The sequence below is a fragment of the Pleurodeles waltl genome, chromosome 4_1 (assembly GCF_031143425.1).
Source record: "Pleurodeles waltl isolate 20211129_DDA chromosome 4_1, aPleWal1.hap1.20221129, whole genome shotgun sequence".
In the NCBI taxonomy this organism is placed as follows: Eukaryota; Metazoa; Chordata; class Amphibia; order Caudata; family Salamandridae; genus Pleurodeles; species Pleurodeles waltl.
In genome coordinates, this window is record NC_090442.1 from 982,667,723 (window position 1) to 982,694,620 (window position 26,898).

The window sequence follows — 26,898 nt, forward strand, 5'->3', positions numbered from 1 at the left end:
TCGGGTCAGATGCAGTTATTAATTATAACGTGTTATACTTCAGTTTGGTGCTTTACTATACAATTCGAACAAATACAGGTAAATAACCAAAACATCACTTTTTGACATAGTAATATCGAGTGTCTTGTTTTTTTTAAAATGTGGACTCTGCCGCGAACTGGGGGGCACGTTCTTACAAAAAAAAAGCACTGACAAAAAAGTCTATCGACGTGGCTTAGTAGTAGTTCTCGTGTTGTGAGAGTGAGCAGTGCTGCAATACCACCAGCTCCACACACCAGTGTCTGTAGTGTGGGCGAAGGGCACAATCGGTCGTTCCCCTATTTATTTGTACCTAGGGCTCCTGGTTTCATGGTATTTCATTTTTTGACGTTTCTGTCTATATTTATCCTTATTCATTTTTGATAATTTTATCTGTACTTTTCCATATTTATTTTGGGTTTTGTGAAAAAACGAAGCTGAAACTGGTATGTTTCCACATTTATTTCAAATAATATATATGCACTTTTGCTTGAATGCGTGCCAGGTTTCAGTGATATGAACACCCACAGAAGCTAAATCAATGCACTTATACGAAAATTTGCAAATTTCCGTATCAACCTTGTGCGGTATCTATTGCTGTTTAAGCCGCTTCACTAAATTCTTTTCCAGCCGCAGCACTTCCTTTAGGGCGGAGGGGCCACACACCCCCACCTTTTGCCCCTCATGAAGAGCGGCTGTCAGGCTGAGCAAAGGTCAGCCTGACAGACACTCTTCATGTTCAGCTCAGGCAGCCAGGAGCAAGATATGCACGATTTGCGCAGACTCCTGACTGTCTGAGCTGAACTTTGCTGGCCTGAAGAGGTCATAGCTCCTATGGGCGTGACCTCCTCGGCTCAGCCAAGGTGCCTCAAGGCCCCCCCCCTCAGTGACGAGGGGAAGCGTCACCCATTGACTCCGACCTGGGTGCTTCAGGTTTAAGCCCTGAATCGCCCAGGGCGAGTGTCACTCAGTGACACCTTGTCACAGAGTGGGATGGGGTCAGAAGTCTCACTGACCCCATCCCACTCTGACGAAGTTGGGACTGTTGCCTTCCCTCGCTGGCTGACCTAAGGTCAGCCAGCGAGGGAAGGCAGCAGCCCCAACCCTCCTGGGACCTCCGAGCCGAAGGTAAGTATGTGTGGTTTTTAAATGAATGGTGCATGTGTGTATGTTTGAATGTTGATGAGTGTTGTGAATGGATGTGCGTGCATGTGTGAATCAATGAGTGTGAGTGTGCTTCCCAACCTGCCCCCCTCCCTCCTAAAATTACCGTCCGCCACAGTTCCTTTCTTAACCGCCTTACCTATCAATCCACACAGCTATTGGCCTGGCACTTATGGCATAGAGTATTTAAAATTGCTCAATAACAAACCCAATTTCTGTTTTTATTCACATTTAAAAGTAAATACAGACCAGAAAATAAATTATTTTCTGGTCTGTATTTATCTGTCAAAATCAGTAAAAATGGTAAACAGAGCCTTATTGATACCCTCGGCCATGCCCAGACTGAGGGTTGAATGCTCTCAATCCAGGTTGGAGTTACCACATGGTGGCCAGGTGGCTAATTACATCCTATTCCCACTTTACTCTCGGTTATGGGACCACACAATGTACACAAAGTCCTTCAGTCTCTGGCGTAGTGGAGCATTAAGACATAGATCTAAGGGAATGCCTCTTTATGCATGTTCACCCACTCATTTTTGGACTGATACTGCTGTTTTTCAACTCTAAGAGTGCACTGATGCCTGCTAACAAGACCTTAGGGCTAGTGTTTTAACACCATACAAACTGCATGTCTAATTGAATACACTGAATGGCAAGACCTGACTTATTTAGACCCTAGTATATGGTACACAGGGCATGTAAGGCTGAGTGTCCACTCAAGCAGCTCTTCCAAGTTTCCTGGGTCCATGACTGATGTGCTGCTCTGTAGAAAGCTGGCCTGGTGTGCAGTGAACACCTATGGTCTTATCACCTTATACCAGGTCCAGGTATCCCCTATTAGTGAAGTGTAGGCAGTGTCTAGGAAGCCAGGGCTCTCTAGATGTAGCAGGGGATGAGCAGCCAAGACCTATCTAGGAGACATGCAAAGCTTACCCAATACCACTATAGCCACACAGAACTTACACACATGAAAGAACCACACGTGTTGCAAAATAAAGGTACTTAACTATGGTAACACACATACTAAAATACTGTATAGGCAATACCCCAACTGGAGGTAAGTAAACACACTATTATATATACAGTCACAATCAGAAAATAGCATAGAAAGCAATAGGCACAGGTAAAACAATAGCAAATAGCGAGGGTCCTAGGGGAGGGCCAAACCATATACTAAAAAAGTGGAATGTGGAAGACAGTCCCCCACCCAAGAAAGTGGAATCAGTAGAGGGGAGCTGGAAGAACTAGGAACCCCAAGAGGTGAGTACCAGAGTGACCCCTAGTGACCAGGAGAGCAGAGGTAAGTACCTGGTTTTCCCCAAAACCAACAGAAGGACTTTGGAATAGGATTGTGCAAAACCCAGACAAGACTGAAAGAACCCAAATGTGGATCCTAACAGGAGAGGACCTGCAAAGGAAGGGGACCAAGTCCAGTTTGTGATGGAGTATCCTGGTGTGTCAGGAGCCACTACCCACCCTTCGGTGGATGCAGGACAAGGTCGACGGTGGACAAAGAAGGTCAGCAGTGCTGCACAGGAGCAGAAGAGGAGTTTCAGGAGTGATGCAAGGGGTGTCCCATGTCAGCGGTCGGGATGCAGTTAGTAACTGATGCTGGAAAACCACTGACAAGCCTTGGCAAATGCACAAGATGGAGAAGAAGGTTTTCAAGGATGAAGAGGACCAGCAAGGTCCAGGGGACTCGACCCAAGGAGAGGAGTCCTGGGTGACCTCCAGCAGCTGGGAGAGTCACAAGAAGCGGAGGCAGTCCCCTCAGGCAACACACGGGCAGCAGGCACAGGAGCCGCAGTGAGATCCACCCAGCACACCTGAAGAAGGGTCCCACTTCGCTGGAGCAGCAGGCAGCAGACTGTGCTTTTCAGGAAGGCTTGCTGAGGCCAGGGCTTCACGGAACCTGAAGATCCCTTGGAGTAGGAACAAACAAGCCATGGTAGCTGCAAGAGTCACGGTGCACACGGGTGCTGTCCTGCAAGGAGAGGTAGAGGGATTACTGACTCCCAAGTTAGACAGCTGGTAGAGAGGACCAAGGGGACGACTCTAGACCACCACCTGTGGTGCAGGATCTACGCAGCTCTGGAGAAGAAAAGATCCATGCAGCCGGTCGTCGTTGCAGTTAGTGCCTGCAGATGCAGGGGAGTGACTCCTTCACTCCAAGGGAGATTCCTTCTTACTTCTTGTGCAGGCTGAAGACTCGTCGCTCTCAGTGGAGGCACAGCCAGAGAAATGTTGCAGTTGCTGGAAGGAGCCGGAGAAACAATGTTGCAGAGCGGAGTTGTCGCTGAAGTTGCAGATTGTTGGTTCCTGGAAGGTCCAGCTGCAGTCCCAGTGGCCAGAAGATGAAGTAAATTATGCAGAGGAGTCCTGCTGGAATCTTGCATGTTGAATCTGAGAACCCACCCAAGAGGGAGACCCTAAATAGCCCAGGAAGGGAGATTGGTCACCTAGCAGGGTGACCACCTGTCAGGAGTGGGCTGTGACGTCACCTGGTCACTCAGATGCTCCAAGGGTCCTCTGCCCACCTTGGATTCAAGATGGCAGGATAAAGTGTCTGCCTGGAAGAGCTGTGGACACTACCCCTGGCGTTGTGATGGACAGGTGAATGGTCACTCCCATTTCCATTGTCCAGTTTCACGGCAGAGCAGGGACCAGGGGTCTCTGGACTGGTGCAAACCGGTTTATGCAAGAAGGGCACCAAATGTGCCCTTTAAAGCATACCAGTGGCTTGAGGAGGCTACCCCTTCCAAGCCATGTTACACCTGTTTCCAAGCGAGAGGGTGTTACCTCCCTCTCCCACAGGAAGTCGTTTGTTCTGACTTCCTCTGCCTGAGCTGGTCAAGCACCAGGAGGGCAGAAACCTGTCTGAGGGGGTGGCAGCAGTGTGGGCTGCCCTGAAAGCCCCAGAAGACTAGTAGAAGAAATGCTTGGGTCCCCTAAGGAGCCCCACGAGTGCATGGAATCATACAACCAATACTGGCAACACTATTGGAGTATGATTCCGACATGTTTGATACCAAACATGCCAAGATTCAGAGTTATAAACAGTTAGGAAAGTATTCAGTGAGTAAAGAAGGCGTTAACTTCCCCTGATTTCAACTGGCCCAGAAGGTGCACTAGTAAGGGTGAATACTTTAAAAAAAAAACATCTACCAGCAAATCATACTGGTAAGTATTATACTTCCTCAATTTGCTAGGCACACAACCCACCAGAACAGCATTTAATCAGATTATACAGAAAATATATATCATTACAATAATAGTTCAACCTATGTTGAAATTATTCATTAGTCCATACGCATGTCCAGTTTGGCATTGCTGTATCCCTAATCAGTTGATATAAGATCCAGTCAGTCGTATTCCGTAAGTCTCTAAATCAATCACAAAATAGGTTTCACATTGATTTTCCACCAATAGAGTCTCCTGAAATCCTTCAAAACCAGCCCGCCAACACGTGTTTTGTCAGGGATATTACCCTTATGACTTCATCAGGGGTGTAACAATGTATAGCACATGTATTAACACAATAGAGAATTTTCAAGATCAATATTAATGATAAAGTGAGTAACCATGCAGTGTCGTGTGGGTGATTGAACAAGAAAGTCAAACCAAAACTCATACATATATGTGATTAAATAGCAACTGTTGTGTACAAAGGTGATCATATACCCGGAATTGCTAACTGTACCTATGTGAATAACACTCATCCCAAAATAATAGCACCAAGATCAATCAATAGTGTAAACCATAACTGTGTGCATGCCACTGTGAATAGTTCCCAGAAGATACAAATTATCACTAACCTTCATGTTAAAAAATGTTTTTTCCTCCTTGGAGAGTCTCTCTAATTGTTATTACTAGCTTACTTTCATAGCGATGTTTCAAGATTTAAAGTGAAGGTATTCAAATTTCTCTATTCAAACACCAAAAAACAAATTTCAATTAAATAAGTATAAGTACTTACCACTGTAGTCTCAGAGTTATATGTTACTAGCAATTAACTCCATAACCCATAGAAGCTAAAAAAACCTCAAATAAAGTATATATAGCATAAATCTAGAACCATCGTAATGTCCCTATTCGATAAATAAATATACATAACACGTAACTCCTGCAAGTAAAAGAAAAACAAAAAGTTACCCCCTAAAGTATAGCCAGTGGTCGAAACCCATAGTCCTCAAAGGGTCAAAGAACCTTCATTTTTTAGAAAGTTATATTAGCTAGATGCCAGAGGGCACTGTTAAAAGAGAAGAAAAAGTGTCTAGGAGTCTCAGCAAAAAAGGATGACCTGGAAAAAACCCTCAAAGCCTTGGAAGAGGTAAGGAAAGCTCAGGTTCTACTAGGGTATGACATCACCCCAGAGAGTGGGGATGAGGAGGATAATGTGGATCCAGTCAGAACAGTACCAGGAGAGTGTGGTCCCCACATTCATTCAAGGAATGACTCCTTGTCTGGGAGTGAGAGGAGGTTCTCTTCAGTGAGGAGGCCTAGGGACTTAAAGGCCCTGCTTAGCCTCTTGGAGCTACAGGACAGGGAACTGGCCCTAGAGGAAAAGAGAGTGGACCTGGAGGAGAGACAGGTCAAGCTGGGGATGAGACCCCAGGAGAATGGTGGCAGCAACAGAGTCTCTGAGGTAGCTGCTGAGGGTGCCTCTGATCCAAGGTTGCCAAAAGGGATTATGCACATGTACACTGAGGGGGTGACATATACAAATGGCTGGCATCCTATAAAAGAGCTGTTAGGATAAGAAGGGTGAGTGCACATCGTTGGGGGTCCTTGTTGTAGTAACTCATTCCAACTGTAGGGAGAGATAGATTGCTGACACTAGAGGATGAGTTGGCACAATGATATACTAACATGAAAGGTGTTCTAATCAAGCTCTTTGGACTCACCCATGAAGAGTACAATTCAGGAGCACTCTAAAGGGAGCAACACAATCATGGGTGGATTTTGTAGTTGCCTCTGTGAAGTCAATGGATGGATGTATTAACAAGGTTGATACCTGTGAGGACTTATACAATATAGTGGTTAAAGAGCACATTTTGATAAACTGTTCCAGAAAGAAGTTACACAAGCATCTACTAGCATCTTAAGTACCTAGCCCTAGAGAGTTTGGGAAGATAACTGTTGAGTGGGTACGTATTAGGGTATCTAAGATGTCCTCAGGTGGTGAACACACAAAGGGACGGCCTCCTTAAGGGGAAGTTTAAAAAGACAGATCAGTCCAAAGAGTCCCCAAAATAAGACCAAGCAGGGGAGGGCAGTGGCGGAGGGGGGTATTTGGTTAGTTGGGGGAGGACAGAATCACATCCCAAACTAAGGGGAGGGGGTAGTAGGGAAACAGTTTTGACCCTTCACAGACTAGTGTGTGCTTTGACTGTAGACTTCCAAGGCCCAAGAGGGGTGATGCTGCATGTACCAAAAGGTCACCCACTGGTGACTCTTCAAAGGCCAGTGTAAGGAAGGGAATAGCTATGTTTAAAGATTTAACAAGACCATGGAACGCATTATTATGGGTTTGCCTGAAAAATTCAGGCAGTGATGGAACATTCTTCTCCTATCCCTGTTGTTTGCATGTTGGACATTCCTCAGAAAAGAGTAGGTTTCAGCCCTTTTGAACTACTCTTTGGACACCCTGTCAGGGGTCCTTTACGTTTGGTGAGAGAACGTTGGGAGAGACTTCTCAAGAAGCCAAAACAGGAAATCCTAGATTATGTACTAGGCTTTCACTACAGAATGGCAGAGTACATGAAGAAGGCAAACACAAACTTGGAGATCAGCCAGGGTTGTCAAGCACAGGTATGACCAAAAGGCTTCCCAGGTAGGGTATCAGGAAGGACAATTGATTTGGGTGTTAGAGCCTACAGCACCCAGAGATGGACTTGGCCTTACCCTTTCTTAGAAAAGAAGGGAGATGTCACATACTTGATGGGTTTGGGTACCCCAAGAAACCCCTGTAGGATGATACATGTGAACAGGCTCAAGTTGTACCCTGACAGAGCAGATATTACAATGTTCATGGTGACAGATGGTGGAGAGCAAGAGGAAAGTGAACCTCTCCCAGACCTGATGTCTACCAGTATCAAGGATGGACAGTGGAAGAAGTTGTACTCTCTTCTACTTTGACAGATCAGCAACAGTCAGACTGTCTTAACATACTTGAACAGTTTGCTGGGTTGTTTTCTTTGACCCCAGACCTGATAACTTGGTGTACCATTGATGTGGACACTGATTACACTTTACATGTCAAAAGCAAGATTGTCAAACCAGGTGACAGCTAGCAAAAAATCAGAAGTTGCTAAAATTCTAGAATTTGGGGTGATCAAGCCTTCTAATAGTCTATTGGCTAGCCCAGTGGGCCTGGTGCCCAAAGCTAATCCAAAAGGAGGAAAACCTGAGCTAAGGTTTTGTGTGGACTGTAGAGGTCTGAACACAGTCAACAAAACTGATGCTCACCCCATTCCAAGAGCTGATGAGCTCATAGATAGATTGGGGCTGCAAAATATCTGAGCACCTTTGACCTGACATCAGCTTATTGGCAGATAGCCCTCACACCTGGAGCCAAGGAGAGGTGTGCCTTTTCAACCCCAAGGCCACTTTCAGTTCAGGAAGATGCCCTTTGGGTTGGAAAATGTGCCTACCACCTCCTGAGAGTGCACTGAGACCTGCTAACCAGACCTCCGTGCCAGTATTTTAACCCCATGCAAACTGCATGCCAAACTGGAAACACCCAGTTGGCAAGACCTGACTTACTTATAAGTCCCTAGTATATGGTGCCGAGGGCAGGTAAGGTAGAGTGTCCACTCATGGCTGAAGCACTGTTTGTGCCACCCTTCGTGTGACATAGTACAAAATTGCCCTTGGCCTGCCACGGTAGACTGGAAGGGGAGTGTTTGCATTACCAGTTCAATTTTACCATCTAAACCTATGACAAAGCTACTCTATCCCTTAACATTTTATACAGGTCTCTATTAAGGAAGGCCTATCGTGTCCTATGGCAGGGAGCAATATTTTGCTAAGTAAGACATATGTTTTATGATATGTCTGTAGGAGGCTGGCCTGGCTTATAGTGGGTATCTGATGGTACTTACACCTTGTGCCAAGTCCAGATATCACTTATTAGTAGATTAGTAGTGTTCTAGCAGCTTAGGTTGATAGAGGTAGCTATAGCAGAGCAACTGAGGCTGAACTAGGAGACATGCAAAGCTCCTTCTATACCACTTATATCATATAGCACTATATCATAAGAATCACAATACTCAGAGTTACTCAAAATAAAGGTACTTTATTTTAGTGACAATGTGCCAAAAATATCTCAGAGGATTAACTCCCCTAGGAGGTAAGTAAAATACACAAAATATACACACAAACCAAAATCAGGTAAGTAAACAGTTAGAAAAGTAGTGCAAACACTGTAGAATACAATAGGATGCAATAGGCCTAGGGGCAGCACAAACCATATACTAAGAAAGTGGAATGCGAACCACTTAGGGACCCTAGGCCTAGTGTAGTGTGTAGAGGGTCGCTGGGAGTGGTAGAAAACACTAAGGGTGTCCAAGATACCCCACCCCAAGACCCTGAAAAGTAGGAGTAAAGTTACCCTACTTCCCCAGAAACACACTAAAGTCGTGATAGGAGATTCTGCAAAGACCACAACGGACTGCAAAGCACTGAAGACTGATTACTGGACCTGAGGACCTTCAAAGGAAGTGGACCAAGTCCAAGAGTCACGAAAGTGTCCAGGGGGGACAGGAGCCCACTAAACCCCGGATGAAGTGCAAAATGGCTGCCTCTGGGTGGAAGAAGCTAAAGATTCTGCAACAACGGAAGATGCCAGGAACTTCTCCTTTGCACAGAAGGTGTCCCACAGCGTGCTGGAGGATGCAGAGTTGTTTCCACGCAGAAGGACCACAAACAAGCCTTGCTAGCTGCAAAGGTCGCAGTTGAAGAAAATGGGTGCTGCCTGGGCCCAGGAAAGACCAGGAGGTTGCCCCTTGGAGGAGGAGACAGAGGGGGCGCTTAGCAACACAGAAAGCCCAAGCAGAAGCAGACAGCACCTGCAGAAGCACATGAACACGGGTTCAAGAAAACTGAGCACGGCTGTCGTCTCAACACTACAAAAGAGGGTTCAACGAAGCTGGTGGTCAACTCTGCGAGTTGAGCAATGCAGGACGGAGTGCTGGGGACCTGGGCTATGCTGTGCACGAAGGATTCCTTGCAAAAGTGCACAGAAGCCCTAGCAGCTGCAGTTCACGCAGTACACAGGATTACTGTCTGGCGTGGGGAGGCAAGGACTTACCTCCACCAAATTTGGACAGATGGACCACTGGACTATCAGGGTCACTTGGACCCAACTCCTATGTTCCAGGGACCCCGCTCGTCAAGATGAGAGGGGACCCAGAGGACCAGTGAAGCAGAAGTTTGGTGCCTGCGGTAGCAGGGGGAAGATTTTGTCGACCTACAGGAGATTTCTTCTTGGCTTGCAGTGCAGGGTGAAGGCAGACAACCCCCAGAGCATGCACCACCAGGAAACGGTCGAGAAAGCCGGCAGGATTAGGCGCTACAATGTCGCTGGTAGTGTTCTTGCTACTTTGTTGCAGTTTTGCAGGCGTCCTGGAGCAGTCAGCGGTCTATCCTTGGCAGAAGTCGAAGAGGGAGATGCAGAGGAACTCTGGTGAGTTATCTGAAGAGAAGCCCACAGGAGAGACCCTAAATAGCCCTCAGAGGAGGATTGGCCACCTAGTCAGGTAAGCACCTATCAGGAGGGGTCTCTGACGTCACCTGCTGGCACTGGCCACTCAGAGGCCTCCATTGTGTCCTCACACCTCTGCATTCAAGATGGCAGAGGTCTGGTACACACTGGAGGAGCTCTGGGCACCACCCCTGGGGTGGTGATGGACAGGGGAGTGGTCACTCCCCTTTCCTTTGTCCAGTTTCACGCCAGAGCAGGGGCTCGGGGATCCCTGAACCCGTGTAGACTGGCTTATGCAAGGAAGGCACCATCTGTGCCCTTCAAAGCATTGCCAGAGGCTGGGAGAGGCTACTCCTCCCCAGCCCTTAACACCTATATCCACCCTATTAACACCCTCTCTCAGAGGAAATCCTTTGTTCCGCCTTCCTGGGACTGGGCTGCCCAGACCCCAGGAGGGCAGAAGCCTGTCTGTGGGTTGGCAGCAGCGGTAGCTGCAGTGAAAACCCCAGAGAGCTGGTTTGGCAGTGCCCAGGGTCCATGCTGGAGTTCCGGGGATGCATGGGATTGGCACCCCAATACCAGATTTGGCATGGGGGGGACAATTCCATGATCTTAGACATGTTACATGGCCATATTCGGAGTTATCATTGTGAAGCTACATTTATGTGTTGACCTATATGTAGTGCACGTGTGTAATGGTGTCCCCACACTCATAAAGTCTGGGGAAATTGCTCTGAACTATGTTGGGGTACCTTGGCTAGTGCCAGGGTGCCCTCACACTTAGTAACTTTGCACCTAACCTTCACTAAGTGAGGGTTAGACATATAGGTGACTCATAAGTTACTTAAATGCAGTGTAAAATGGCTGTGAAATAACGTGGACGTTATTTCACTCAGGCTGCAGTGGCAGTCCTGTGTAAGAATTGTCTGAGCTCCCTGTGGGTGGCAAAAGAAATGCTGCAACCCACAGGGATCTCCTGGAATACCCTGGGTACCTAGGTACCATATACTAGGTAATTATAAGGGTGTTCCAGTGTGCCAATCAGAATTGGTAAAAATGGTCAGGAGCCTGCAGTGACAATTTTAAAAGCAGAGAGAGCCTAAGCACTGAGGTTCTGGTTAGCAGAGCCTCAGTGACACTGTTAAGCACCACACAGGGAACACATTCAGGCCACAAACTATGAGCACTGGGGTCCTGGCTAGCAGGATCCCAGTGAGACAGGCAAAAACAAACTGACACACAAGTAAAAATGGGGGTAACATGCCAGGCAAGGTGGTACTTTCCTACAACGTCTTAGCAGCAACACTTCTAAATTGTTGGTTTGTTGTGGGTAAAGTTGGTAGCCACATTGGCTAATACAGGCTTACCACGTGGTAACTTTTGACTGGATCTATCAACCTGGGTCATGTGAGGTATCAAATTAATTGTGGAATTAAATGTGACCTGATGCAGAGGTCAAAATTAACGTCACTATTAATGATGGGTAGTGTTTAGAAAGTTGCCCTTCTTGTTCATCAGCCTCACAAGGTCATACACACAAAGAAAGGTTTCTGACTGCCTGGAGAGATGTGTGATTGACTACCAGGCTGATGAACAAAGGGCAGTGCCACAGCAGCGAGGTGTCACCTCCTCTGCCCAGATGGCCACTAAATGGGGTTAACCCAAAGGCAAGCTTCAAAGGGTAAGTCGCCTTTGTTGTGTCACCTGGCCCACCACCCCTGAGCAGGATGCCTTCTGTTCCTGTAGACAATGTGGAGACAGGGCCAAAGAAGGAAAACTCACCCCAAACTGGTTTTACTGTGGCCATTTTGCCCTCTGGTAGCCACACCTCAAGGATGGGCTACGTTGCTTCTTATGACCGAGGAAGTGTCATGCCATCTTGAAAGGAGTAAAAATGTGGCATTCTGGGATAGCCAGAAGCCAAACATCGCAGGAACTTTATCACCAGGTTGAAGGGGCTACATTAGCCCATTAGCTAGAGACAACATGGTCCCCTCGGTGAACTTTCCTGGGATAAAGATGGCTCCCCTTCCAAATTGTCCCTCAGTACCCGCTGGGCTTGGAAGGAGGACAAGAAGAAGACCACTTTGCACCCGTTGGAAGTGCACAAAGCGAGGCTTCAACTCGGGAGCGACTGCACCTGCTGCTCTTTGGGCTAGCAGAATTAGGACCCTGTTGTGCATGCATGACTTAGGGAAAGGTTGGTTTCCAGCCCCAGTCCGAAGCAGAGATGGGTCACTTGGCTGGTCCTTCAGAGTGCAGAGGGACATCAAAACTGGAAGCCCAAGTCACATCTCTGGTAGCCACCACAGAAGTTTTGCGCTACCAGACCCTGGGCACCCGTAAGGACAATTCAGAGATAGCCAAAAGGTGCACCTTTGTCTGCTGGACCCGTGAGTGTTGTTGTGACTGGATTAGTCACCCAAGGCGGACACCAGCCTCCGCCAAAGATTTGCACTGTGATCGCTGTGTTGCAAAAGCCCATGGTCTGCATTAGCAGCCCTTGGAACCCTGCAAGGAAGACTTTGTTTGACCCCAAGATCTGTGGACAGTCACCTCATCTCACCTGTGGACCGAGGACTCAACCGGACTTCACCCCCATGGACTGCAGAGCATCAGAAGCATCCTTGAGCATCTTTAATCCTGCATCCCTCAGCATCAGGACCACTCCACCACTCCATTTTTGTCTATGACCGTCATCCTGTAAAGTTTCGATCTTGCTTTAAAAACGCTCTTGTGGCCAGGTAGCTGTCCAAAGTGCTCTTCTGGCCCTCCAGATCTGTGTCCCATTGGACTTAGTCTCTCAGCTCCGGACAGAGTTGTCAAACCAACTGTTTCACATTTTTCAAAAGTTTCCAAACTTTTTGTTGGCCAGTGCTTGTTTGCAGTTGGTTTAAAAGTTATTTATTGTTCCTACGATCTGTATCTCTGGAATACTCTGTGGATTGTGATGATTAAGGTCTCTGAAAATGCATACAAATAAGCTCTATTTCTATTAATTGAGGTCTGGTTTCTTTCATGTTGTGTGGCTTTCTTATTTCGGTGTTTGGTGCTATTAAATGCTTCACACATTGTTCCTTAGCTAAGCCTTACTGCTTGCAGCCACAGCTACCCAGGGTTGAGCTTAAGGTTCGGTGAGTGTTCCTGACTGGACCCAAGACGGTATTTGCGAGTGTACTGCACAATAGGGCTTCCCAATCATATCATCTGGTACGCCCAAATCCTCAAAGTAGATTATAACACTGGCTTCTGAGGATTTCGACAGGCCCTTCCTGCATCAGTTGGTCACGACTGTCTGTTGTCTGACTTCCACCTCCTGAAACACCATCTGCTCAGTCCCTGTTTGGATGTGGGGGTTTTAAATATCTTTGTCTATTCCATCATGTTTACTTTGAGTATGTCTCTCCTTATTGAAGCACCTGGTGGGATCGTCTGCTTTCTTAAACCACAACACATTTCTGGCCACTGTTTCTTCCCTTCAACATGCCATCACCATTATGCTTTCCATGGTCATCAACTCCCACATGCCTGGATCATAAGTGGTGCGAAACTTCCAACCTAGTTGACGATCATTCAACAGCACAATCACCTTATGCAAGACCCTGCCAGGGGGCTCCCCGCCCGACTCATTCTTTCATTGTTTAGCTTCCTTCAGACTTGCATGTCATTGGGATCATAATCGAGAGGTGACCAATAAGGCTGTCCTGCCAGTGTCCCTTCATCATGAGTTCCCAAGGAGAGCATCTTGTGGTGCATTGAGGATTTCCCAGGTACTCTTGCAAGAACTGGTTGAGGATAATCTCTGGGTTTACCCCTTCAAACAATCAAACATTTATAAAGTGCGACAAATCACCTGTGAGGGTCTCGAAGCTCTGGAGCTGTATGCTGTTGCGTGGAGGAATGATGATTCAAGCAACCAGGTGTTTAGTTCTCTTTGGAATCGCTAGTGTGATTTGCAACATCTTATTCAGGGTCTTCAAGGTCTTCTTGAAGCGCTCAAAGTCTCCATTTGCCTGCAGCCACCGTGTTGATATTTTATACTGAGATGTTGCAAGACCTCTCGGAATTCAGATCCATGAAATAGTAGGCCATTGTCTGTTTTTATCTCTTCTGAAAGCCCAAAGAGAGCCAGTACCTTTTCTAAAGTGGGGTTTACCTTGTGGAATATGTTTGACTCAATTAATTCCTCTATGGGATACTTGAAATGGCTATCAACTCGTTCCATGGTTATGTGGCCATCAGTAAATCTTCCAAAGTAAAGACTGACCTTCTTTCCTGGAGTGTCACTTCCATCTTTTGTGATAACCAGTGCTGGTGCTTCAGGGTAGCTTGTCACCTGACATGCCTTACACTTTTGTACTAGCTCATCCTTCACCACCTCCAACCCTGGAAACCACACTTTCTCTTAGAGGTGGATCTTATTGGCTCCGCGGTGCCCTCCAGGAGCCAACTCTGCCAGGCAGCTTACTAGTTCCCCAGGGACGACTAAGCGGCACCTTCGTAGCCCACGGCCCTCTGGAGTGGAGCACAACTCACTTCTTAGCCTCCCCAATTGTGTCAGTTGTTCCTTGTTTGGGCTGCCCCACTGATTTGTAACTTTCAGAAACATGTTCCAAGTTACTTCTGGTAGAGTCTCTTTGATTTTGAGCAGCACAGCATCCCTTTTTGTTGCTTGATTAATTTATTGGATAGTCAGCACCTTCGGAAATGCAGCTAATCATAAGCCTCATTCACTCCTCAGCAAGTCCACCATATTGGATGGTTGCACTCCTCTGCTAGTGGGATCTGGAGAGGAAATCGTCGGGCTCCGGTGCACCGCCTGAAATTGATACTGCTGTAGTTGTATGGTCCACCTTTCTGTTCTGGTAGGTGGGCTAGATGCAGTGCTCTTGAAAAGGTGAATCAACTGTTTGTGGTGTATCATTTCACTGATGGGTCACCCACAGAGATATAGATGAAAGTGTCCACATGCCTATTTAATAGCCAGTGCTTCTCGCTCTATCTTAGCGTACCTGGATTCCGTCTGAGAAAAGTCCCTACTGGCAAATGCCAGAGGCACCCATCGGCTCCACCTATTGTGTCAGGACAGCACCCAACCCTTCTGGGTTGGCATTGACAAGGAGCTCCATCTGTTGTTCTGGATCAAAATAGGCCATCATCGTCTTACTGAGAAGCACCAACTTGACCCTTTGGAATGAGTCCTCTTCCTTGGCTACCCAGATCCACCAGACATCCGCTCTTGTCAAGGTTTGGAGGAGGTTGTGGATGGATCTTCCACAGTAAATTGGCATTCCTAGGAAAGTGCGAATCTCTATCACATTGCAGGGCACAGGAGCCCAGAGTATGGCCTGAAACTTTTTTGGGTTGACTTGGATGCCATCCTTAATGTATATATAACCAAATAATTCTATTCATGACTCAAATGATGAACAATTCTCTCTATGAAGGGTGAGGCTGTGATCACTTAGCTGTTTCAGAGTGGCCTTGAGGCATTGGTGGTGCTCCTCACCTGTTGTGGAATAAATGAGAATATCGTCACTGACGTTATTACCCCTGGAAGGCCAGACAGGACCTTATGGATGGCAAATTTGACTACTTCGACTGCAGATGATATCCTAAAGCTAAGGCGCCTGTACCTTTGCAGGCCAAGGTGTGTCAAGAAGATCGTGATGTATCTGCTGCCTTCATCCAGCTGCAGTTGGTAATACCTAGCATTCAAATTGAGCTTCGCAAACCGCCTGGCTCCATTGAGGTGTGCCATAATATTGTTCATTGCCTCTCCCTTTTAATGACTTTTTGGGAGGCGCATGTCAAACCAGATTTGGATTCTACCAGACTGTTTTGGTTTCTCCACGATGACCATGGGAGACACTCATGAAGTGATTCCTGGGATGTTTTTGATGATATCCAGCCTCTCCAGTTTGTTCAACTCTAGTTCGACAAGGGGTCACAGGTGAAAAAATACCCTTTTATGTCTTAGAGCTGCTGACTTGACGGACTCATCTATGTGTAGTTCCATTAGGGGTTCCGCGAGGCACCCTAACCCTTGAAACAGACTGGAGAACTTGTTGATTAGCTCATCCACTTTGAACTGATTGAGGTTCCTGTCAAAAGACACAAACCCTAAGTCATCTGGCACGTGGCACCCAATGAGCGCTTCTGCATCCCTATCAATGATGTGGAATTTCGCCAAGGACTCTTTGCCGTTGGTCTGCACCTATACATCCATGGCCCCTCTTAGTAGGAGCGGTGTCTGCCCCCTGTAGGTGTAGCTCTTGTTTGACAAGGGCACAAGCATTGGCCTGGGGAGGAGGCGGCGGTACTGATGATAACATCTCACATTCACATACACACCCATGTCTGTAAAAGCCTTGATGATCGTGCCAGCTACATCCACTGTGCACATCAGGTGTGGATGTCAGTACTTTTTTAGGTGATATGCGAATGATACCAGATATACGTCTTCCTCCTCTGAGGTCAATTAATCTTGGGGATCACTCGTCCACTTGCGACGTGTCATCCAGTTTTAATTCCGGACTTCAGTCATGCCGAACAGCCTTTGTTAATAGTGTATGCCCCCTCTCGGCATCACAGGCCTCATCTGCACACCTTGGCAAAGTAGATGAATTTGCTGCAGTTTGAGCACGTTTTACCTTGGACTCCCCAGTTTCTCCAGTGAGTGATTATCCCTCCCACAGTTCCTGTACCGTCCCGTGGACATGGATGTCGTTTCTTTCACCCAGGTTGCCCTCAATTTGGAAGAGATGGCATCCACTGTACGTACTGCCACTCTGATTGTGTGCGAATGCCTTGTCCAGTTCAGCTGCCCTTGCCGCCAAGCAGTCGGCAATCATGCTAACACGAGGATGTCGTCCAGACTGATGTTGGGTTGCCTCATTATCAGGCCACAGAGAGCTTTGGATCTGCAGCCTTGAATGTTCTGTGCCTGAACTTTTTTTGCCTTGTCGTCTGCCGTGCAGGTGCTGGCCAGTTCACAAACGCGGGCATGGAAGTTGTCAATCGATTTTCCTTCACTTTGATGTGCTTGTCTCAGCTTGAAACACTCAAAATCCGGGTTGAGCTGCAGGCTGAAATGAGTGCTGAATACCCTCACTGCTGCATCGTAGTCATCATCCTTCCCTGGGTTGGGAAGGTGCTCAAAAAGCTTGCAAATCTCTTCTACTCTGTAGGCCAGCTGGTGGGACCTCTTCACTACCCCATCAGTTTCTTGGGTCGCCTTGAAGTCATTGCTCAAAATGGCCACTCACATCTTCCATCTGGATGCAGCTGTAGCAGGGTCAGCTAGCTCACTGAATGGTTGTAGGGCCTCCACCAGGTTGTGTTGCAGGGGCGCAGGTATTGCTGGAGCACACGTCATATTGGCATTGTCTGCCATTCTGCTACCATTTCAGGGGGCCACTTCCAACAATCAATTGGGTAAAAGGCCAGAGTCCCAGTAGCAGGTGTGCAGGTGCAAGCATTGCAAGTACTCACATAATGCATCACAGTGTGATACCTCCCAGTAGAATGCCGGCCCGGTCACACGGGCAAATGCAGATAAACCATGGGTGCCTCCTCAATCCAGCAAAGCTCACTGCTGGGGCAAAGCGAGAGTGATCACCCCCCTTACATAGGGGCACCACCTTGACTCTGGCCAGGCCTGACCCTGTAGAGGAGAGAATGGAGCAGCTAGAGGCTCTGGGTTGGGGAAACCCTTGATGTGAGCCTGAGCAATGTGACTGTGGGCAGATCTGTCCCTATGGGGAAGGAGAGAATGCAGCAGCTCCAGGCAGGCTTGAGGCTTCTTGACATGAGCCTGATGAGAGTTCCCTCAGGCATGCGGGATCAGAGATCCAGTCAGGGACCTACAGCTAAGGATGAGTCTCCTTCAGTGCGCAGTCACCAGCACGTATGTCGGAGAACACAGATGTGGCTGAAGCTTGTATGTAGCTGTGCAGAGGTGGCAGTGCAATGTTGCAGGTGGTGTCACACTCAGGCAGTGCCTGCAAAAACCAGTACCCATCTTCTAACGGTTGAGTGCTCTACATCTGGGTCAGGGTTACCATAGAGTGGCAGGGTGGCTCACCACATTATACACAGTTAAAGCTCCTTATACTGAGATACTGGTATTTGTATACCTTGCATAACAATGTTTGATTAGGTACAGGTAGGGTATGCTGAACAACAGAACCCTCATGCAAAAATGCTACCATCCTGGTGCAAGGTCTTATACCCAGCTGCAGCCTCAGTGCCAAGATATACCCTAATTTCCCAAGCTGCATCTCATAACGTTTTCAATTATCATATACTAGATATAGACTTAGATGCTGAGGTATTGCCATCATCCGGGCTCCTCCAACGTCATATACTTTGGTACATAATATGCTACACTATGGGTTGTATGCCTAGTTACATTCCTCATGTGCCTGGTGCAGTCTGACATGCCCAGCCATTGTAATCACAGTTCATATGGTTGTTATAGCCTTGCACACAAGTGGTGTTGTTATCATACACTTCATACGTCTTTGTATACCCAGGTACTTATGCCAGGCACAGCCTTGCCAGCTCAGTTACATATGTGAAAGAAGAACATATGACCACATGCTGTTGTTTTATGGCATACGTTGCCTCTTATGCCTAGATGCAGCTGTCTCACACAGGTTACAGCTCAAATGACAGAATAGCCTTATGTGTTAAGTACAGCTTTACCCATCAAGGATAGTACCATCGTACGTTTGCAAAATCACATGCCAAGTTGTACCTGTCTCTTAATCCATAGTGGATCAAGAAGATCAAGTTTGAGGCACACATTTCTGATTAGCTTGCTCAGCATTTAGAATTTACATTTCTGTATCTATTTGAAAGTCGTGTGCAAACTTTCATATGACTTCAGAATCATGCATCTATGTAATGCCTTTGTTTCAGTTTCATCACTTGATCTCAAATGGAGCCCTGTATATAAACATCTATACATTTGCATCTGTTCTCTTCTTGTGCAGCTTATGCCCATTTGGGGTGTGGTGATCCACCTCTTAACCGACTCCATGATTCACATATCTATTTTCCATTTGTTAACAAACATTGTTTACTTTTTATTGGCACATTTTCATTAATATATTCAAAATACAGGCATATATGCAAAAAATGTCCATCTTGTGCTCAGGAGCAGCGCAGCTATCAGATACCAGATACAACTTTCATGTGGCCACTTGCCTCCATTGTATGCAGTATATTGCCTAATATGCCAAGTAAAAACATTTGTAAGGATTTCCTTTAGCATTTTTGTGTAATGTAACATTACATAAGTGACACCCAGCATCATGGTATTTACATTCTGTATTGGTACACTATATGTAGCGTTGATAACATTTAATCGCTTTTGGTCCTGTACTTTCAGTTTACTTTATATTTTTGCAGCTAATTCTCGTCGGATCTTCCACGGCCAGAAGGGATGTGATGGCAGGATTACCCTCCTTAGATTTTCTTATTCACTCACTTTGCGATGTGCCAGATTCAAATTGCCGATTACAGTTTGTGTAACCTTCCTCAAATAAACTGTACCAGCTGGCAGGCCCTCTGAGTAGCTGATATGTTTGATTAGTTGGCATGTTAGAATACTGGCGATAGATGAAGTACTACAAAAGGAGTGATGAGAAAGGGAAATAAGAATACACTTGAGAGGTTTAAAGAAAAATCCATTATATGTTTATCTAAATCTTCACTTATAACCTAATCCGATGTAATAGGTACAGCAGTCACAGCTTTTCGGTTGGAGTGCCTCAACAAAGGAGGCCAGGATTCTGTGTACTTTCTGACATGAACATGCACTGGGGCCTTATGCGTTGGGCTGATGCAGTGCATAGCTTGAGGCAAATATCTTGTGAGGGTGGCAGACATCAGATGAGCTCAGTCTTGCGCCATGGTTCTCCAGTGCCCAGTCCCATAGCACTATGTGCCTGATCGCTGCAATATCCTGTAAGCAGATGGTGAGCACTCCCTTCCCGGGTTGTATTATTAAAGCAGTGTCGGGGTAAGTGTCAGAGGCAGAATTAGACATCCTTCTCTGTCTCCCAAACAGCGGTGGGAGGGACGAGTGCTGGAATGAGTGATGCCTGAGTGAACGCTACCTCAGGACCCTAGCAAATAACCATTCAGTATATATGGTTGGGTGTGGGCAGTGAAGGTGTGAATTTAAGGATGTGATGTAGGGGAGGCTGGGAGCAGTCAACTATTCCAATCACACCCATGTGCTACTTGGGTGATGCATGCTTTCTGACAATTTGCCAATCCTACGTTTTTACTTCTCCTTTGCTTCAAAAGTTTTAATGTTACAGTAAACAATGTGCTGCTCAAGATGTGACTCCAAGTGATGGCATGGTAACACTATTATAACCTTGATAGTGTTGTCTCAACATTCTGCCTCGAATTTAGAGCCCTATCTGTAAGAAATTAGGTAATTAGTTGAGGGGGTTGGGAACCCAACTCAGATAATAACAACAGTCCTTGTTAGGGTGCATCACTAAAGTAATTACACCTTGCCTCAGCTCAACACAGAGCAGACAGAAGTGATTTAGTGGCAAATGTATAAAGTATTTATGCAGCATTAAAACAGTAATAAAGTGGAAACGCAAAAAATACACATCCCAAAAATAGAGTAAAACGTAATAAACAAATTGACACCAAAATGAAAAAAAACATTAAGGGAAACCAGAAATATTAACTTTAAAAGTTTTAAATAGAATTAGCACCAAGAAGCACAAACTGCCAGCGAAAGTCAGTGATCAAGATAGAATAGAACCTGGGGCAATTTGACACTCGCCACAGTGGACCGCAAGTCAGATATCTAACCAGGCTCATCATGATCAACGATTTTACCTTTTGACTTTTGCCCTTTAAGTCCCAATCCACCACAGGAGTACACTTCTAAAGCCCCCCAGGACATCAGGGGAGGCACTTAGGGCCAGATGTAGCAAAGGGTTTATCCCATTCTGTGTCAATGGGAAAATGTGTTCGTACATATGGCCCTTAGAGACTCACAGGGTAGCAGGCAGAGACCAACAGGAGGATGCAGTCCAAGTCAAGTGACCACTGGTCACCAGGGAAGTTGCAGGAGAAGGCATGTTGTGGCTTGTTTTATCCCTGTAGCTTTAACAGAAGATCAGCTTTATAACTATAGGAGTCCACTGTTTTGTCTAGGGTATAAGAGGAGGAGAAGGTCCAGTATTCTAGGCTCTTTTTAGGTCTCAGACATCTGGATCAGTCCTCTTATGGTTTTACAGAGGTCCAGGAGTGAACTGAAGTGGGTGCCTGGAGAGAACACATTTCTGTCTGAGACAAACTAATAGGTAGGAATAACCCCTGGGGATGCCCTAACCAATGGGTTAAAGGTTCCTATGGCTAATCCTACCTACGTTTGGTATTTTTAAGATGACAAAGTCTTCAGCCAAGCTACATGTGGGCTCTGAGGTCTGGGTGTGTGTGTAGGAAGTGTACTATGGTAATCCTCGTGTCCTCCCACATCTAATACTAAAATCAAGTTTTAAGCAGTCCCTGTACCCCCAACAAACTCAGAGACGGGAGTCTGGAGGAACAAAGCTGAGTTTTCAGCAACCAATCAGTGGATACACACAAATTATTTTGGCATTATTTTTCCCACCTTTGAAATGCCTTCCAAATATTATATGTAAACCCAGAAGACCTGTGAAACAGGCTGTGACACTATCATGCCAAAAAGAGGTCTGCTGTGCATGTGTGTGGTGGGGGTGAGGGGATGCAAGAGAAGGACCTTGCCCAAGTGCCAGCTAACATTTGCCTGTGACAGGGGAGGCCTCTTTGAAGTGTGCATCACGTGTCATTTGGAAAACCCCAGCAGACCTGCAGATCCAGCAGGATCTGACACTATGATGTCAACAAGAGGCCCACTGTGATGGAGACCAGTCTGGCAGGAGTGACAACATAAGGGTGCAGGCCTGGGTGTTAGCTACATCTGCTTGTGACAGGGTACACCTCATTGAAATGAATCAAGTCCTTGGGCCCATCCCACAGGCCATCCTGTCAACAGCACAACACCACTCCTCGCAAAGGTCTTTTTGTCACTGTAAAAGCCATCCTTCCAAAACATTTATTGCAACTCTGACTTCACCAGCGAATTAGACCTGTAATAAATATTTCAAAAAGGCGAACATTTTAATGTGTAGCTGTTTATGGAGATAACATTTATTACACTTAATATTGTATCCCAAATCTTTCTTGAGGAACAGCTAACCCTGCTACAGTGAAAGTAGCTTTCTGATGGCTACAACTACCTGTGGATTCCCCACCTTATGAATTTACCCTTACGCCAGCATCCGACAGAAAATCTTCTTCCCAGCTCTCCACGTCGACGAGGACGTCACAATTGCACGGCTCCACGCGACTCCGTCTGACGTCACCGTGCCAATAAGAGGTCCTCGCCGGCGCACTGACATCAGTTCCCTTTTTTCCATGCCTTCAACGCTAACGGTTTTCTCCTAGCTCTCGCTTCTGTTGGAGGGTTACAATGTCTCCTCCTAGGAAGACCGGTTTCAAGCCATGCAGAGAGTGCGGGGATCGCATGTTGGTCACTGACCCTCATGACGATTGTCTTTGGTGCCTTAGCCCTGAGCATGACGTTGAGGAGTGTGTGTCTTGCCAGAGCATGAATTAAAAGGCGAAAAGGAAAGGGAGGCCAAACCCTTTTTGGCCAATTCAAAGAAGGTTCATAGGAGCCATCGTAGATACTCTTCCCATGCTTCTTCGAAGAAGCATAAGAAACGGTGTTGTCATGACTCCCGGCGTCGTTCGGCTCGGAGCTGATCAAGATCGAGGTCTCCATCTCATCGGTGCCGTGAGTCCGACGGTGACTCCTCAACCCCAGAGCCCTGAGGCTTCTCTGGCACAGTCTGTCTTTGAGGTTGTGGCACCTCCGGACAGTCCTCAATTTTCACCTGCTGCTCAGGAGTCCGATGTTCAGCAAGCACAGGTGCAACAGGGAGACCAGTGGTATCCTGCCTTCCCGGCTCCGGCAGCATTTGTGAATGCCATGCTCTCTATGTTCAATGCAATGGCCCCTGCTGGTGCACCGGCTGGTCCCATGGGTCCATTGGCATTTTCGTTGGGCTCCCCTGCTCCGTACAAGGCGGTGCCGTTTATGCCATTCTATCTGGCTGAGGGTACCGGACCGATGCCGATGACATCACCTCGAGGCCCTGTGGATCCCATGACGTTGCCTTTCAGATCTATGGCTCCGATTTCATCACCTCATCAGCCGGTGCCGATGGTGGAGCCACGAGCATCCTCGGCGCCATTAGGATCTGTGCCGGGGCCGATCCGAGTGATGGATTCGACCGGAGTCAACCTTCCTCTCCTGTTCCATGTCAGGCATTAAATCCGGTGTCTTCGACGTCGGCCAATTCTATGTCGACGCCGAGGCTGGAGGCTCGACTGAGGTCACGCAGGAAGGCCTTGCGACTATTAGAGGAGGAAGAGTATCAAAGGCAGTTGTTGGAGGAGGGGGAGATTGTCGAGCCCTTGGGAGAGTATCAAGGGCTGGATTCGGCCAGTGGGCTGGACACTTCCCCGGAATGGGACTTGTCTTCACCGGGGGAGTTCATGGAGGAGGCAGCTTTTTTTCACACAGTGATCATGAAGGCAGCTGACTTTTTAGAACTTCCATTGCCTGCTGCGGAAGTTAAGACGAACATTTTAACAGATGTCCTGCATCCTTCTTCGACTTCTGTGGATCCTTTGCTTCCATTCAACGAGGCTCTTACGGAGCCCATATTAGAACTTTGGAGGAAGCCTGTATTGTCGCCTGCTGTGAATAGAGCTGAAGCACGGAGATACAGACTGGCGCCTGGTGATCCTGGGTTTTTATCAAGGCATCCTACCCCAGAGAGTTTGGTGGTTCAGGCCTCTGCTCCAGGCTCCTTCCCTGTGGTTCCATCAGACAGGGATTCCAGTCGGATGGAGCAATCTGCAAAGAAGACGTTCTCATCTTGCAAAATGGCTCTCAAGGCTGCAAATGCTACCTGCGTGCTGGGTAGATATGTCCACGCCCTCATGGACTCCGTGAAGGCCATGGTTCCTGACCTGCTGCAGGATGTACAGAGACCGTTTGGGGAACTCCTATCTGATGCGCAGGCTGCGGCAAAACAAATAATCCAGTCTGGCCTGGACTCTACGGACTCGGTGGCTAGGGCAATGGGTACATCTATTGCTACCAGGAGGCATGCTTTGTTGATGTCCTTTGGGTTTTCTTCAGATGTACAGACCACTTTATTGGATTTGTTGGATTTGCCCTTTGATGGGGAAAAGCTGTTTGGAGATAAAGCGGACTCTGCCCTAGGGCGCTTTAAAGATAGCCAGGCCACGGCGAAGTCCTTGGGACTGCAAGCCACCTCTGCTACCCCTTTTAGGTCCTTTCGGAGGTTCACGGGGTTTGGGCGTGGAGCTGTTTATCGAGGGAGACCCCAGTCCTCGGTCCAGCAGCCTATCAGCCTCCCATATCTATCCTTAAGAGGGCGGGGAGGGTTAGGACAAGAGGGGCCACCCAGCAGCACCCTGCATCATCCTCTTCCTCTGGAGGACAACAGCAAGGGATACAGCCCTAGTTTTCTCACCTTCATCGACCATACATCTCCTGAGGAGGGAAAATTACTTCTTTTTCTCCACGAGTGGGAGTTAGTTACATCAGACTCATGGGTTCTAAACATTGTGACAAAAGGATATGCTCTCACTTTTCAGGAGTTTCCTCCTCCCATCCGTCCCGTCCCTTGTTTTGTTCAGAAGACCACCTCCTGTTGCTACAGCAGGAGGTTCAGACCCTATTGTCAAAAGGTGCGGTGGAGTTGGTTCCAGAGCAGGAAAGGGGTCAGGGTTGTTATTCAAGATACTTCCTGATCCCCAAGAAAGATGGTCATTTGAGACCAATCCTAGACCTGAGGATTTTGAATTGGTTACTCAAACAGGAAAAATTCAAGATGCTGACTCTGGCACAGGTACTTCTGGCGTTGAACAAAGAGGATTGGATGGTGTCTGTTGACTTGCAGGATGCGTACTTTCATATCCATATACTCAAGTCACACAGGATGTATCTCCGGTTTGTGGTGGGGTTGCAACACTACCAGTTTGCTGTCCTTCCGTTTGGTCTTACTTCAGCACCTCGAGTCTTCACAAAGGTGATGGCAGTGGTAGCAGCAAGTCTCAGAAGGAAGGGGATATCGGTATTCCCTTACCTGGACGATTGGTTGTCCAAAGCCAAGTCTCCAGAGCTTGTGATGCGTCACTTGCAGATGACAACTCAGTAGTTGTTCAGGCTGGGTTTTTCGATAAATGTACCCAAATCTCACCTGGAGCCCTCTCAATGCCTCCTGTTCATAGGGGCAGTACTGGATACAACATTGAATCGGGCCTATCCTCCGCTTCAGCGGATCCAGGATATTCAGGCGTTGATTCCAATGTTTCAAAATGGAGCAGTTGTTCCAGTCCTCAAGGTCTTATGCCTGCTCGGTCTGTTTGCTTCTTCCATTCTGTTGGTCACTCATGCACGTTGGCATATGAGGGCTCTCCAATGGTGTCTCCACAGGCAGTGGTTTCAACACAAAGGGGATTTCAAGGAGTCGATAACGATCTCCAGAGACGCTGCAGCGGAGTTCCGATGGTGGGCTGTGGACGGCAACCTTTCTCAGGAAGGCCGTTTTCACTGCCACCTCAGGTGGCCATGGTCATGACAGATGCTTCCACTCTAGGGTGGGGAGCTCATCTGGGGGACCCGGAGATCAAGGGTCGTTGGTCTCCAGTGGAACAGAGTTTTCATATAAATCTGTTAGAATTGCAGGCGATACATTTGGCTCTCAAGGCCTTCCTCCCGTCCCTTCGCGGTCAGTCAGTTCAGGTCCTGGCGGACAACACTACCGCGATGTGATATATAAACAAGCAGGGAGGAGTAGGGTCGTATCTTCTCTGCAGAGAAGCCCTGCGTCTCTGGTCCTGGCTTCGGGACCATGGGATTTGCTTGAGGGCAAATCATCTGGCCAGAGTGCTCAACGTACGTGCGGACACTCTCAGTCTGCATTTTTCGGCCGATCACGAGTGTTGTCTCCATCCGGATCTGGTTCAACACATCCTTCAGATGTGGGGTTCTCCAGTGATAGATCTGTTTGCCACTCGGGAGAACACGCATTGCCCGTCATTCTGCGGCCTCCAGTATCCAGTGCAAGGAGCTTTGGGGGATGCGTTTCAGATCTCTAGGTGCAACCAGTTGCTTTACATGTTTACCCCCATACCCTTGATTCGTCGGGTTCTGAGGAAGATTCTCCAAGATCAGGCTCAGGTTATTTTAACAGCCCCGGATTGGCCAAGAAGGGTGTGGTACACAGACCTTCTCCAACTCTCGCTGTGCCCTCCGCTCCGTCTCCCTCTCAGGGCAGACCTCCTCTCGCAGTCGCAGGGGCAGGTTCTACACCCCCACCTCCAGGGCCTGCACCTTCATGCCTGGAGATTGAAAGGGCAACCTGAGTTCCTTTTCTCTCCCACCAGATGTAGTGGATGTTATTTTATCGGCCAGGCGACACTCCACTAAACCAGTTTATACCGGCAGGTGGGCAAAATTTGTGGCTTGGTGTGGAGAAAAGCAAATTGATTCTTTGAAAGCCCACCTTTCTGATATTTTATTATTTGCTATTGACTTAGCAAAGAAGGGTTGTGCAGTGGCTACGGTTAAGGGTTATTTAGCTGCTCTGTCAGCCTTTCTTTGCCTCCCGATCAGCCCTAATTGTTTAAATCACCTATTGTGGTTAGGTTTCTTAAAGGTTTACTTAATAAGTTTCCTCCCACTCCTTTTCATGTGCCTCAGTGGGACCTAAATCTTGTTTCAACCTTTTTAATGGGGTCACCTTTTGAGCCCATGAACTCTTGCCCGTTAAGGTTTTTAGTGCTAAAAACTGTTTTTATCATTGCCATAACCTCGGCTAGGCGGGTTAGTGAGCTTCAAG